At 50.2% G+C, this 13,097-nt stretch overlaps 1 long non-coding RNA gene across 1 annotated transcript; it reads right to left on the reverse strand.

The window, feature by feature from the left end:
* Positions 1–3,692: 3,692 nt before the first annotated feature.
* LOC123609856 lies at positions 3,693–11,544 on the reverse strand. Its single transcript, XR_006718004.1, has 3 exons — positions 11,349–11,544; positions 4,297–4,471; positions 3,693–3,862 (listed from the first exon to the last, which is right to left on the reverse strand). It is a non-coding gene; the product is annotated as an uncharacterized LOC123609856 (long non-coding RNA).
* Positions 11,545–13,097: the final 1,553 nt, after the last annotated feature.

The raw sequence follows: 13,097 nt of genomic DNA on the forward strand, positions 1-13,097 counted from the left end.
CACGGAAAAATGTTCCATGAGAAGGAGCAGCAGGAAGCCGGGAGGAGACCACGTACTGAAGCCGCACCGCGCTCCGGGTCAGGCGTCACTCACACGTCTGCTCACCGGGCAGCCTGAGACCCCAGGCCACAACGAGGAACCCGATGAATAGAGAAATTTGACACCTGCCCACACCAACAGTCTGCATGTTTTACTTGCCTTTATGGGGACCCCACTCATGCACCTCGATAGCATTTAACAAGTGTTGGCAACGGAAGAGGGAAGGCTCTGGGGTCTTGTGAGATGCTCAGGGTTGCCGTGGGGTGTGGCTTTGAGAGGGGCTCTTAAAAGACCAGATTCCCCTCCATGTTATGGTTGGTTGTGAGACTGTCCGTCTCTGGATGCAAGAGAGCCACACGGCTGCCTCAGGAAAACATAAACACATGAGAACTATGCACGAAAATACTGCTTGGCAGAAACTTAGATTATTTTTTTCTTCCTTATACTTTCCTGAATCTCTTTTTTTTTTAAGTTTTTATTGATTTATATTTAGAGAGAACAAGCAGGGGAGGAACGGAGAGAGGGAACAAGAGAGAATCCCAAGCAGGCTCCACGCTGTCAGTGCAAAGCCCTGTGCGGAGCTCAAAGTCACGAGCCACGAGATCACGACCGGAGCCGAAATCAAGAATACGACCCTTCGTCGACTGAGCCACCCAGGTACCCCCCTTTTCTGAATCTCCTAACGAACATCTTTGTTTCTGCAATGGAAATGAATAAGCACTTAAACATACGCACAAAAATTTTGGCTGTGGCATTTTAGGTCAGAACGTGAATATGACTTCCTCTACTAACCTCTGGGCACCTACCAGCTAATCATCTCTAAGTGAGGCAGCGTCACTTCCTTATCACTGTGGCCCAGCGCTAGAAATACCTATGGAAATAACAACCACCACCCACGATTCTTGAGACTCAGATCAGATCGGAAAAGTTTAAGCACCGAGCACAGTACAAAAGACAAAAGACGTGGCATACGCACAAGCACCTGCCACTTTGTCATCTCTTTCCTTTCACGACCAGCCTGTCTCCTCACCACTGCGTTAACCTTTGTTAAAAGAAAATTAAGTGGAGACCAGGCTTGAAAATCTCCCAAGCACACAAAATTATTTAAGCCACGTCAGCAAAACTGAATCTAGCTTATGTCGTGACTGTTAAGTGACACCCAGGCCAGTGCTCGTAAATGCCTCTGATAATTGCAAAAGAACCTGAAGCCATCTTTCTAAAATGGTATGGGAGAACTGCTTTTAGCCAATCCCTTGCCGTCTGGAAACCCACACTGCAGTAGCCGGTCAGGGTGACGGTTGGACAGCCTCTTCATTTTCACTTTATAAGCCATCCCGTAATGCCACGCTGCTGACTTCACATTAGTTCGGGTTTGGAGGCTCCCAGTTGCAAACTGTACTTATAAACGCTTACTAAATACTATTTTACTGATCTGGTGGTTCGAATTTTTGCTGTTACCGGATTTGGGGCACACTTCAGGATGGACTGCATGTTCACGCCCTTAAGCCAAACACCCCCAGAAAGGCTTCTAGCTTGGGATAGTACTCACACGTTTTCAGATTTGTACATTAATTAATATCACTCAACAATATTGTGTCACGTATTTTTTTAAAAAGCATGTCAAAATTTAAGAGTAGACCTTTTCTCTAATGCTAGTTTGTAACTTAGTATCGTAACAACGCATATTTAAGACACATGCCTCCAAATTTTGGAGGAGGGGGGTAGTTTCACAGAGACTGATATCTGTTACCTAGAAGGATCAAGGTGTGTAAATATAAAAACATAAAAAAAAGTAGGCAAAAAATATGTAAAGACATGAAAAGGAGACAAATTAGTTTGGGGCTAGATGGCTAGATGGCGTAGAGTCCTGAAAAGCACAAAGGTCATATTTGTACTGTTTGCCCCCTATTCTCTCGGGAGACACTTAAAGGCTCCTTCCCACCGCATTGTCAAAAGCTAAGCTCTTACCGTAGACTTGGTTTTTCAACAGCCCGTGAGGAAACGCGCATGCGTCATTGTTCGCTGAAATTCACAAACTCATTTGGAGCTTTGTTGCACAAGGCAGATTGAGAGGCACCAGCGATAGATTAAAGCCGTGGCAAATATACCAAACAAGTACTTGGTGTTTAGAATTCTTCACCAAACAGCTATATCGCCTGCTGGAAATCACATTTTCAAATGTTGAAGAAATTAATCTCCAAAATACTAAAGGTTAACAGAAGGATTTCAAATTTTCGGAGTTTTGATGCGGCAAAGTGCCTTCTCCTTGGGCCAATGCAGAAGTGCAGGGGTTGTTTGGTATACTGAGCGCTCCCAGACTTTCGACATCAATGAAAATAGTTTTATTTTTAGTTGTACCATATTACCTTTAGTGAAAAGGAAAATAAGATTTGATGCGGCTGAGTTAATAATGTAACACCCATCTTCTTTTTCATAAGGGTAGTTTTTGTCTATATGAAGCACGAAAAAAGTTAAATGCTAGTAAACATATAAAATATTTTCCCCTTACATTTTTTGAGCCACTGGGGAGAGTAACAGATCATTCAAAACCATATACTTTTTTTATATTATATTTTTTTAACTTATTTTTGAAGGAGAGAGAGACAGAGTGTGGGCGGTGAGGGGCAGAGACAGAGGGAGACACAGAATCTGAAACAGGCTCCAGGCTCTGAGCCGTCGGCACAGAGCCCGATGCCGGGCTTGAACTCACTGCGAGATCATGACCTGAGCCGAAGTCGGAGGCGTAACCGACTGAGCCACCCAGGCGCCCCTGGAATTACCTTTTTTAATTTGAATGTCTTGTGAGGACAAATACCAGCTTAGCAATTGGATGGGTCAAGAAAGGGTGGAAACGAAACAGATAAACCACAGAGGCCGTTTCCGAGATGCTCAACATCCCAAGCTCCTGGGGTGGGGGGTGGGAGGTGGGGGGTGGGGGTAGGGAAGGAAGAAATCATGAGTTTAGAATTTTTCTAAAGTTCACCCAAAAATCACATGCACACGCTAATCCTGATTTTACTTACAAAGTACCTTAGAATTAAGTCAGAGTGGCTGTGCGCTTGCAAAAGGATTGAGGGGGAATTTGTAAGGCATTCACCTTGACCTTGTATTACATTCTGAAGCGATTCCAGTTTAAAACTCTCCACACCTGATCTCAAATAACGAAAACTACTTTCCATCTGCGGAAGGTTCTGTTTTAGGGTCTCCCGGGGCCGGTGAAGGCCGCACAGAAGTCAAAGATGCTCCATTAAACCGGTCCAAGAGGAGCTCCGCCAGGGGGCTCCCTGCCCGCACCAACAGCCCCACCACCCTGAGACGTGGGGGCCCCCGCCCGCGACAGCAGCTCCCCACCCCCAGGGGGCGCCAGGCCCGCGCCACCTGCCCTGCCGCCCCCAGGGGCCACCCTGCACGCACCACCCACCTCGCCCCCTCGAGGGGGCGCCAGACCCATGCCACCTGCTCCCGCGCCCCGAGGGGGCACCCGGCCCGCGCCACCTGCGCACCCCCCCCCCCAACCCAGGGGCCTCCCGGCCCACAGCACCTGCCCCACCGCCCCGAGGGGAATGACCGGCCAGCACCTTCTGCCCGCGTGCGTGTCGGGTGGGCGCCGGGCAGGAAGGAGGCTCCCCGAGGGGTCCCCGCGGACCCCGTCACCACTGCCCCGAGGATGCCCCTCAGCCAACATCCCAGTCATGCAGCCCCGCGCATCGTGGGACAAACCGCGGGGAAGAGGAGGAAAAGGCGGACGCGGTGCCAGCTGCCCGGACGCCTGCCGTCCTCGTCACTGCGGACAACCGTCCGTGTCTGAGACCGGTTTCTCCCGCTGTAAGAGGGGTATCAGGAGCCGTCAGCGGGGCTCTGAGACTTGGCGACGCTGGCAGGCCCCCCCCCACCCCGCGCCCCGCACGCGCCCCAGGACCGTCCCGTCTGCACCTGCGTCTCCACGGGAGACTCCCTCCAGGACAAGGGGGTTCCCCGTACTGAGGGCCTCCGGCTCCGTTTTCCTCGTGGACAAGCCCTTCTGTGGGTTCGTCTACACTCTGTGTTCATCTCTACCTCCCATTCACCCCTTTTCTCCCCGGCTGGCTTCCATCCCCAACATGACACTCGTGTTAGCTGCCCACCTCACCCCACCCCCTGGGGTGACATTTCTGCCCTGACCTTCCCTGGGGGAGCACTCTGCCCAGCTGACACCCCCTCCTGGAAACACCGTGGGCCCCGGGCTTCGTCCCTCTGGCTCTCTTCTGCCCTCCCCACCTGGGCAGTGACTCCAGCTCCGCCTTCTTGGTGACTGTCTCCTCGTCCTCCCCGCCCTAAACATTGTGTGGCCCCGAGGCCTTCTTCTCGTCTCTCCCAGAAATCCACTGACCACCCGTGTGCTGGGGACTCCAAACGATCATCTCTGGCCTGGATTTTCTTCCTGGCTTCAAACCTGAATATGCAACAGAAATCACCAGGATCTCAAACTCCACGTGTCCAAAGGGAAACTCTTCGATGTCCCCCTCCCCCAAACGATTCGCACCTGTGCCACCCGTCCCTGGGGCCACGGTTCATCCGGTTACTCCAGACAGAAACCCAGGCACGTACCACGGCGTCCCCTTTCTCTTAATGTTCACACCCAGGTCCCAGCAAACCCAGTCAAACCAGTGGCCAGAATGACATCTGTGCGTCCCCTCGGCTCTGTCTCGGCCTGGCCGCTCGTGTCTCGTGGGCCCCAAAGCCTCACAGGTCTCTCGGCGTTTGCTGTCGTCCTGACCCCACCAGCCGATCTCTTTCCCCTAAATTCCTCATGGCCTCTGAGAGTCTGAGTCCCAGGGGCCCCACCTGTCTTCCCACCCTCATCTTTCCTATCTCTCTCTCTCACCCAGTCCTGTGGCATTTCTTCGGCAACGCGCCAAAGCGTCCTTTTCTTTAAGGCCGTTCCTCTGCCTGGAATGCACACATCTGAACCGCTCGCACAAGTAGTCCTTCTCATGCTCGTGTCTGAACAAAACCTCACACCCCGTGAATCTATTCCATCTCCTACCGCCTATTCCGAGAACCTCATCTGCTGGCTCCAGAGCCGACTCCGTGGGGGTAGGGCGCGCCCAGCGCCCAGCGCCCGGCGCCCAGCGCCCAGCACCATGCCTGGGGTACAGCGGGCACCTAATAAAGATCTGAGGAGGGAGTGAAAACTCGGGCTGCATACTTTGTCGGGTAAGGCAAATCCAAGTAAACAGAGTTACCGGAAAATACTTTGTAATTGTAAAACCGCTTAAGGAACATTAGCACTTTACCCACGATGCATATATATTGGTAAAAATCTAATAGAGGAGGCCTAATAAAACGAAAATAGAAGCCATTGACATTTAAAAAAAGAATAACCAGGGGCGCCTGGGTGGCGCAGTCGGTTAAGCGTCCGACTTCAGCCAGGTCACGATCTTGCGGTCCGTGAGTTCGAGCCCCGCGTCGGGCTCTGGGCTGATGGCTCAGAGCCTGGAGCCTGTTTCTGATTCTGTGTCTCCCTCTCTCTCTGCCCCTCCCCCGTTCATGCTCTGTCTCTCTCTGTCCCAAAAATAAATAAACGTTGAAAAAAAAAAATAAAAAAAAATAAAAAAAGAATAACCATACAGAGTTGTAAAACCCCTCTGTAGCCTACTGACTTCGAATGCCAATGCCATGGACGTGGGTGTTTTCTTTATTCACCCAAATTCTGACAGCCTGCTCCGTGACAGGCTGTGTTTGGTCAGTTGGGATCTTCTGGCTGCGAGCGACAAACAGAAGTACAACGAAAATAATAACAAGGACAGGATTCAAACGGACTTAAAATCGTAAGGGAATTTATAATCTCCTTTATAATCTCAGACATAAATTGCATGAAACTACTTTCGTCAGAATCAGTCTCTCAGAGACGGGCCTCACATGGAAAGATCTCTCCAGGCCACCTTCCCCTCACAAAGACTCTCTCCTTGACCAGACCTGAAGCAGGCCCCTCTGAGCTCTCTTCTCGACTGGGACTTGACCTTGATCAGCCACCCTGCCCTCGACCTGAAGTGTTAGCGAAGAATCCTGCTAGGTCAGTTTAGCAAAGATCCCTTCACCGTTGATGTCTAATCAGGCTCCGGGGTAGTTTTCTGGCCCCGCCCCCCCCATTCCCCCCTCCACCCCACCCCCACGCCCACCCCCCCACCCCCCCCACCCCACCCCCGCCCCCGCTCTGCTCACCAGCTGTAAATCCCCATCGCCTTCGCTGCGTGGGGAGTGGAGCCCAGTTCTGGATAAAGTCTCTCTCCTCTACTGCAGTAGCTCAAACAAAATCTGCCTTCCTGTTTTTAACAGCTGCTTGGTGAATAATTTCTCTATTACGCCTTGTTCCTGGCTCCCTGCTCTGGTTGGTCACCAAAGCAGTTCTGTGGGTCAGATCTTTATCTATCTACATACCTGTCCATCTGTTTGTCTCTCTGTCTGTCCGGCTCTCTCTTTCTCTTGCATCAGCTTTTCCCACTGATGATGCTGTCATGGGGACCAAAGTCGACTTTTGAGCAAGAGGGGGTCCACATTAAAAAGGTGGCCTGGGCCAACGACACACAGCTGTTCTACTGGACAAGCTTTATTTGGGTTTCTTCTTGGGAAGAGAACACATAAGACCAGGATGGGTGTCACCAAGCTGAATTGAATTACAGCCTCGTGAATATTTTTTTTTTTTATTAAATTTTTTTTTTCAACGTTTTTATTTATTTTTGGGACAGAGAGAGACAAAGCATGAACGGGGGAGGGGCAGAGAGAGAGGGAGACACAGAATCGGAAACAGGCTCCAGGCTCTGAGCCATCAGCCCATAGCCTGACGCAGGGCTCGAACTCACGGACCGCGAGATTGTGACCTGGCTGAAGTCGGACGCTTAACCGACTGCGCCACCCAGGCGCCCCAACAGCCTCGTGAATATTAAGGGCATATATGTTGTGTATTTAGTGTATATTTGTATACACTATTGTATATTTAGTGTATCCTGAAACTTTAGTGACTCATGAATTTGGATCACGCATATTCTGTATATAATTATTCAGGAGGTCATAAGTATTTGGCACCTTTGTGTGTTGAATGGATCCTGAATATTCGGTACCCAGGCAACTCATGAATATTGGGTGCCCATTTCCTCCATCTCTCTCTTCTCTATTTAACACTCACACACTGCCGACTACTCATCTATACACTTAGCACGACCCAAGAGTTCTGCCCGTGCCTAACAAACTTTTTGCTACTAGCTCCTTTTCTGTACTTAACATGTCTTACGTTTTCACCCTGGTTTACATTCACTTCTCACTGTAGAATTGAAACGCTCAAAAGTAAATGCACACTGCAGAGCCCACAGTCCAGTAATTCTAATAAAGAAAAACTCACCCAATTGGGTAATTGAAGATTGTTTTCAGCCTGGAGAGGGAAATGAGGTTCCAATAGGAGAAAAAGCAGAGACACCTATGCTAGGGGATGTGTGTGGTCATCAGGGATGGCTTTTGAAGGAGGCCCGAAGGATGAGAACCACAGCCATGTGATGGGTCTGGGGGGCATCCCAGGCCCCCAGGCCCTGCTGCAGGAACACACCAGGCATGTTCTAGCACCCTACGGCCCAGGGATGGTGCTTGGTGAGCCAAGCGGACACTTCTAGACGCTGAGGCTGGAAAGGCAGGCAGGAGCCAAATATTGCACCGAGGGCCATCGGGAGCTTGAAGGGTGTGTCGTTATCTGATTGGTTTATCCCTTTAAAAGTTCATTCTGTCTACTATTTGGAGACTGCGTTAGTGAGCAAAGCAAAAACGAGAACAGCTAAGCCAGTCAGGAAGCTGCTGGGATAATCCAGCTCAGGATGGCAGTGGCATGGACAGAGAGAGCGGGGTGGAGACAGAGAAAAAGGGGTGGTCTCGAGACGTATTTTGAAGATCGAATCGACGGGATTTATTGGTGACCAGGAAGAGGGAGAGCGGAAGGGTCGAGTCAAGGTGACCTCATGGCTGGACGGACCTCATGGTGGAGGCAGGTGCCATTTACTGAGATGGGAGGCAGACGGTTCAGTTCGGGAGGGAGTCTCAAGAGCTCCTTCTAGACAGGCCACGTTTGAGCTGCCTGTATCCATTGCGGTTGCGTTGTCTGTGTTGACGAGCAATGTCATCATCCAACTTGGGTTTCAGAAGAAATGCCTGGGCTAGAGATATCATTTGGACCTTCTCAGTGCGTAGACGGCGTGTCAACACCTGGAAATACTGAGGCCACCGAAGGAAAGAGCGAAGAAGGAAGTGTGGTTAAAAAGGCCACTTTCTTATGGAGGCGTGCATCCACGGACCATGTGGCCCAGCCTGGAGGTACCCCATGTCTAGGTATCTGTCCCAGGGGAATGAGAAACGATCTTTACGCAAAAACCTGTCCGTGAGTATTTACAGCAACATTATTCACCCTCATCCAAAACGAGATGCACCGCAAATGGCCTTCGATGGGTACGCGGACAAACCAGCTGCGCTCTGTCCACAGCATGGCTCCACCCATGTGCCAGTGACACGGGTGACAGTGTGGCCAGCCTCAGTGCATGATGCTGACAAGGGAGGAAGCCAGTGTCAGGTGCATGTACCACGTGGTTCCGCCTCGGTGACGCTCTGGAAAAGGAACGCCTGTAGGATCAGTGGGTGCCAGGGACTGGGGTGGGGTGGGGTGGGGGGAGGCACTGGGGGATTCTTTGCTTGTTGGAATCGCTCCGTGTCCCGTTTGTGCTGCTGGTTACAAAAACCACGTGTGTTAAAGCCCGCAGAACAGGACACCAAAAAAGCGAATGTTACTGTATGCAAATGTTTTAAAATGAAATAAATGCTAAACTTAAAAAAAAAAAAAGAAGAAGAAGAAAGAAAACCAGAGTCCAAACCAAGGAGCCTTTATGTGGCTTCTACTGTCGACGAATCTCGAGTGGTGCCCAAGGCGGTCAGACGTCGCTATGTTGGAGGTCACCAACTGTCTCCCAGGAGAAATTAAGAAGACAAGCGCAAAACAGATGTTCATTCCCCAGAAGGAAAATGATTATAGATTGTTTATAAGTTTGAGACCAAACTCACGCCGGCTACAGGACTGTTCTGAACCAAAACCCACGCGTGGGGGAGAAACACCCCCTTTACTCGGGCAAGTTCGCTGCACGGACTCAGCTCGAGCTCTCTGCTGTGATCCCATTAAAAAATCCCGCGTAAAGCCTTCCTCCCCTCTGAACAGGGAGGAGCTTTCGAAGCGAAGTCACACGGCCCAGCTGACAGAGCACAACTCAGCGAGCCCGGCCAGCCTTCATCCTCTCTGCCTTTAAAACTGGATTTCCTGTGCAGCTCCGTCCTGCAAAACACATCCTTTTACTGCAATTGAAAGATACGATTCACCAAATCCGTTTTGCAGTGAAAACGGCGGTGATGTAGCGTCTTCGTGTTGTGTCTTGGGAAACCCCGGGCTATGTGTGCCGTAGGCGGGTGAATTCTGCGCCCTATCCCTTCTGCCCAGTGGCCCAGGGCTGCTGGGGCTCCCCCTGGTGTCTGCCTTGGGTGTCAGCTCTGGGATTACCTTGGTGTCAAACCAGCAAAAACAGGAACCCACCTTAGCTACAGAAAGACAGAATCTAGTAACTTACCGATGAGAGAAAAAACTGTATGTGCAAAGGTACTCACTTTAGCATTGTTTTTTTAAAATTTTTTAAATGTTTATTTTTGAGAGAGAGACAGAGCGTAAGTGGGGGAGGGGCAGAGAGAGAGGGAGACACAGAATCCCAAGCAGGCTCCAGGCTCTGAGCTGTCAGCACAGAGTCCGACGCGGGGCTCGAACTCACGGACCGCAAGATCACGACCTGAGCCGAAGTCAGAGCTCAGCCGACTGAGCCACCCAGGTGCCCCAGCGTGGTGTAAAATAATGAAAAATTGGAAATGAATTCACGTCCATCAACGTGGGACTGGTTCCCTACCAGAGGACCCCAACCCTCGGTGGAACGTGACCCACCGCGGGGAGAAGGACCCTCGTCCCTAGCGCTCGTGTGGTGAGAAGGCCAAGGCATGTTGGTATCAACCTGAGTGTGCATTTCTGCCAACAAGAGGCACAGGTGGCCAACAGCGCTCCACTAGCCATCGGGAAACGCAAGCCAGAACCACAGTGAGATATCACCTCACATCTGTTGGGATGCTATTACGGAAAGGGTAAGGGATGACAAGCGTCGAGAGGATGTGGCGAAAAGGGAACCCTCGTGCACTCTTTGTGGGGCTGTAAATTGCTGCAACCACTATGGAAAACAGTATGAACGTGCATCAAAAAACTAAAAATGAGCCCATCGTAGGACCCAGCAATCCTGTTTCTGAGCGTATATCCGAAGGAAATGAAATCCGTATCTCGAAGAGATGCCCGCTGCCCCACGTTCACTGCACCATCATTTACAATGGCCAAGACGTGGAAACAGCCTAAGTGTCCTTCGAGGGATGTGACAAGGTCACACACACACACACACACACACACACACTGGAATATTCTTCTCCCATAAAACAAGAGGGAAATCCTACCATTTGCAACAACACAGATAAATCTGGACAGTATTGCGCTACGTGAAATGAGCCGGACGGAGAAAGGCAAAGGCTGTATGATATCACTTACATGTGGAATCAAGAAAAAGGTCACAGAAACAGAACCGAATTGTGGTTTCAGGGGTGGGAAGGAGTATAAATGGGGAGCTGCGGTTAAAAGGATACAAATGTTCAGTCGGAAGAAGAAGTTCTGAGGACCTAATGTACAGCGTGGGGACCATGGCTAATAATTCGGTATCATGTACCGGAAGTTGCTGGGCGTAGACCTTACGTGCCCACACCACTTACACGCACACCCACACACACGTCAGCGAGGTGAGGTGATGGATGTGTTCATTCTCTTGGTCTTGGCAATCCCTCCCAGGGGACATGTATATCCAGTCACCACACTGCACACTAAATATATCCAATTGCATTTGTCAATTGTTGTTTAACAAGGTTTAAAAGAGTAGGTCTATGCTTGCACAAAGAGAGATGGGGAAAGGAGGTTTAGTGAACCGAAACACTAACGATTTTTAATTTCTTCTCTTTGATGTTCTGCGTCACCTGAATTTTCCCCGTATGCATGTGTTAGCTGCGTAACTGGAAGGACAGTCGTTTTGATTCCTTTAAAATAAAAAGACGGCGTGATCTTTACAAAGTCGTCTCTAATGAGCGGGAGTCGGGATGTTCTGTTGGAAACCGAAAGGAATGCCAGTGATTTTACAGGAACCCAGGGGCCCCGATGAATTCTGGGTTTATTCTCCTACCTCCAAGACTGCAGACAGGCATCTGCTGGAGAGACCCAGGAGGGAATAAAGCAGGAGAATCCAGCGCGAGATGAAACTCAAAGCTTCTAAAAGGAGATCCCCACAAGCGTGACCTCCCGGATCACTCCGAAAAGCCACCGCTGACCCAGGCATTCTTTTCCGTGTGGCCTGTCACAGTCAGTGTGACAGCTCATCCCTCGATGACGTCACCAACGCCGGCCCGTCCCACTGGACCCTGAGCTTCACGAAGATATGCACCTTTCTCTGTTTTTGTTGTTGCTCACGATTCATCCTTGTCATCTGGCAAGGCCACTGACGCATTTTATGCGCTCAAAGTCTACGCTCGCGTAAGTGCATAAAAGCACTGTAGCATAACTTTTAAAAAAATTAATTATAGCCCTTATCGAGTTGGGAAGCACAACTTAACTGACCCATTCATCTGAAGAATGCATTTCGTACTCTTGGCTTTGGTTGCATATTTTAAAGCAATAAACGAGTCGCTGTTTTTTTCTTGACAGTTACCTAGTTACCGCCATCCATCTAAGAAATTGCAAACGGCGGAGGAAACACCAGAACTGTACAGGATGTTTCACTGTGAGAAAAGTTAAACACGTAAATCCTGGATTTGGAAGGCTGAGACCCTGTTCCTCCCAGGGCACCGCTGCATGCGTGACCCTACGGATCGGTGTGGTTCCACCTGGTAAAGCGTTGACAAGCAGCAGAGTCTGGGCAAGGTCGTTCAGAAGGTCACAGCAGCAAATCCACAGGAGGGAGTTAGAAACCCAGGAACAGCCCAATTCGGGGCTTCAGCATCTGAGACGCTGTGTATGCTGCTCAGAATTACAGAGGCTTCTGGAACAAGAGGCAATGAGGTAGATGTATTTCCCCGCTGGGAGCACCAGGGAGGAGGACGGCGGGGCAGAGGTTGAGTTTTGTTGGCTCTCAAACACAGCGGTGACGTCTCGGGGAGTAACCTCAGAAGAAAGGACACGACATCGCCTGAAGCCTAAAGGGAAAAGCAAACAAATGTTCTTTACACTTGGAGGAGCGTATAGTGAGCTCCAGGTCAGCGGTCAGACTCTTTCCAGCCGAGGCCACTTTACCCAGAGCCCGCTAAAAAGAGTGTGAGATGACGTCACACAGTCTAAAAAGGAGTCATTTCATGATCATTCTAAATGCCTTACGCTAAACTTGTGGCAGATTCTTCAAATCAATCAAATGCCCCCCCCCCCAGAGTTTAATCATGTGCTTACTGTGAAACTTAGCTAACCTGGAACGTGGGGTTATATTAATAGAAGCATATTTGTCAGATCATGGGAGGTCCTAATCCCACTATAATAATCACAATATGTTGAATGTCCATTATTCTTAACCCTCAGAACAACTGTGAGAGGCAGACGACTGGGGAGAAGGGGTATCCTGCACCCCAGTGTCTAGAGGAACAGGCACCAGATTGGCCCCGTGACCTTGTGAGAATTCTGTGAGCCGGTGCAGGGGAAACGCTGACTTAGCCCAGGGCTGGGCATCAGTAAACAAATAGTAGCAATTGTTTGATGATTATTGACAGACGAGAACCCAAGATTCCTCTGGTCACATGACCTGCCCGAGATCCTGGCAGTTGTAGGAAGTCGAGCCAGGGTTCAAACCCGGCTTTGGATTTTAACCTCTGGTCCCTTCTTCTTCACCAGCTTCTCAGCCAGCTTTTCCACTCAGTCTTGCCGTGACGGCATCACAGGTGACACCTTTCCT

Source organism: Leopardus geoffroyi, chromosome B2 (genome assembly GCF_018350155.1).
Source record: "Leopardus geoffroyi isolate Oge1 chromosome B2, O.geoffroyi_Oge1_pat1.0, whole genome shotgun sequence".
Classification (NCBI taxonomy): domain Eukaryota; kingdom Metazoa; phylum Chordata; class Mammalia; order Carnivora; family Felidae; genus Leopardus; species Leopardus geoffroyi.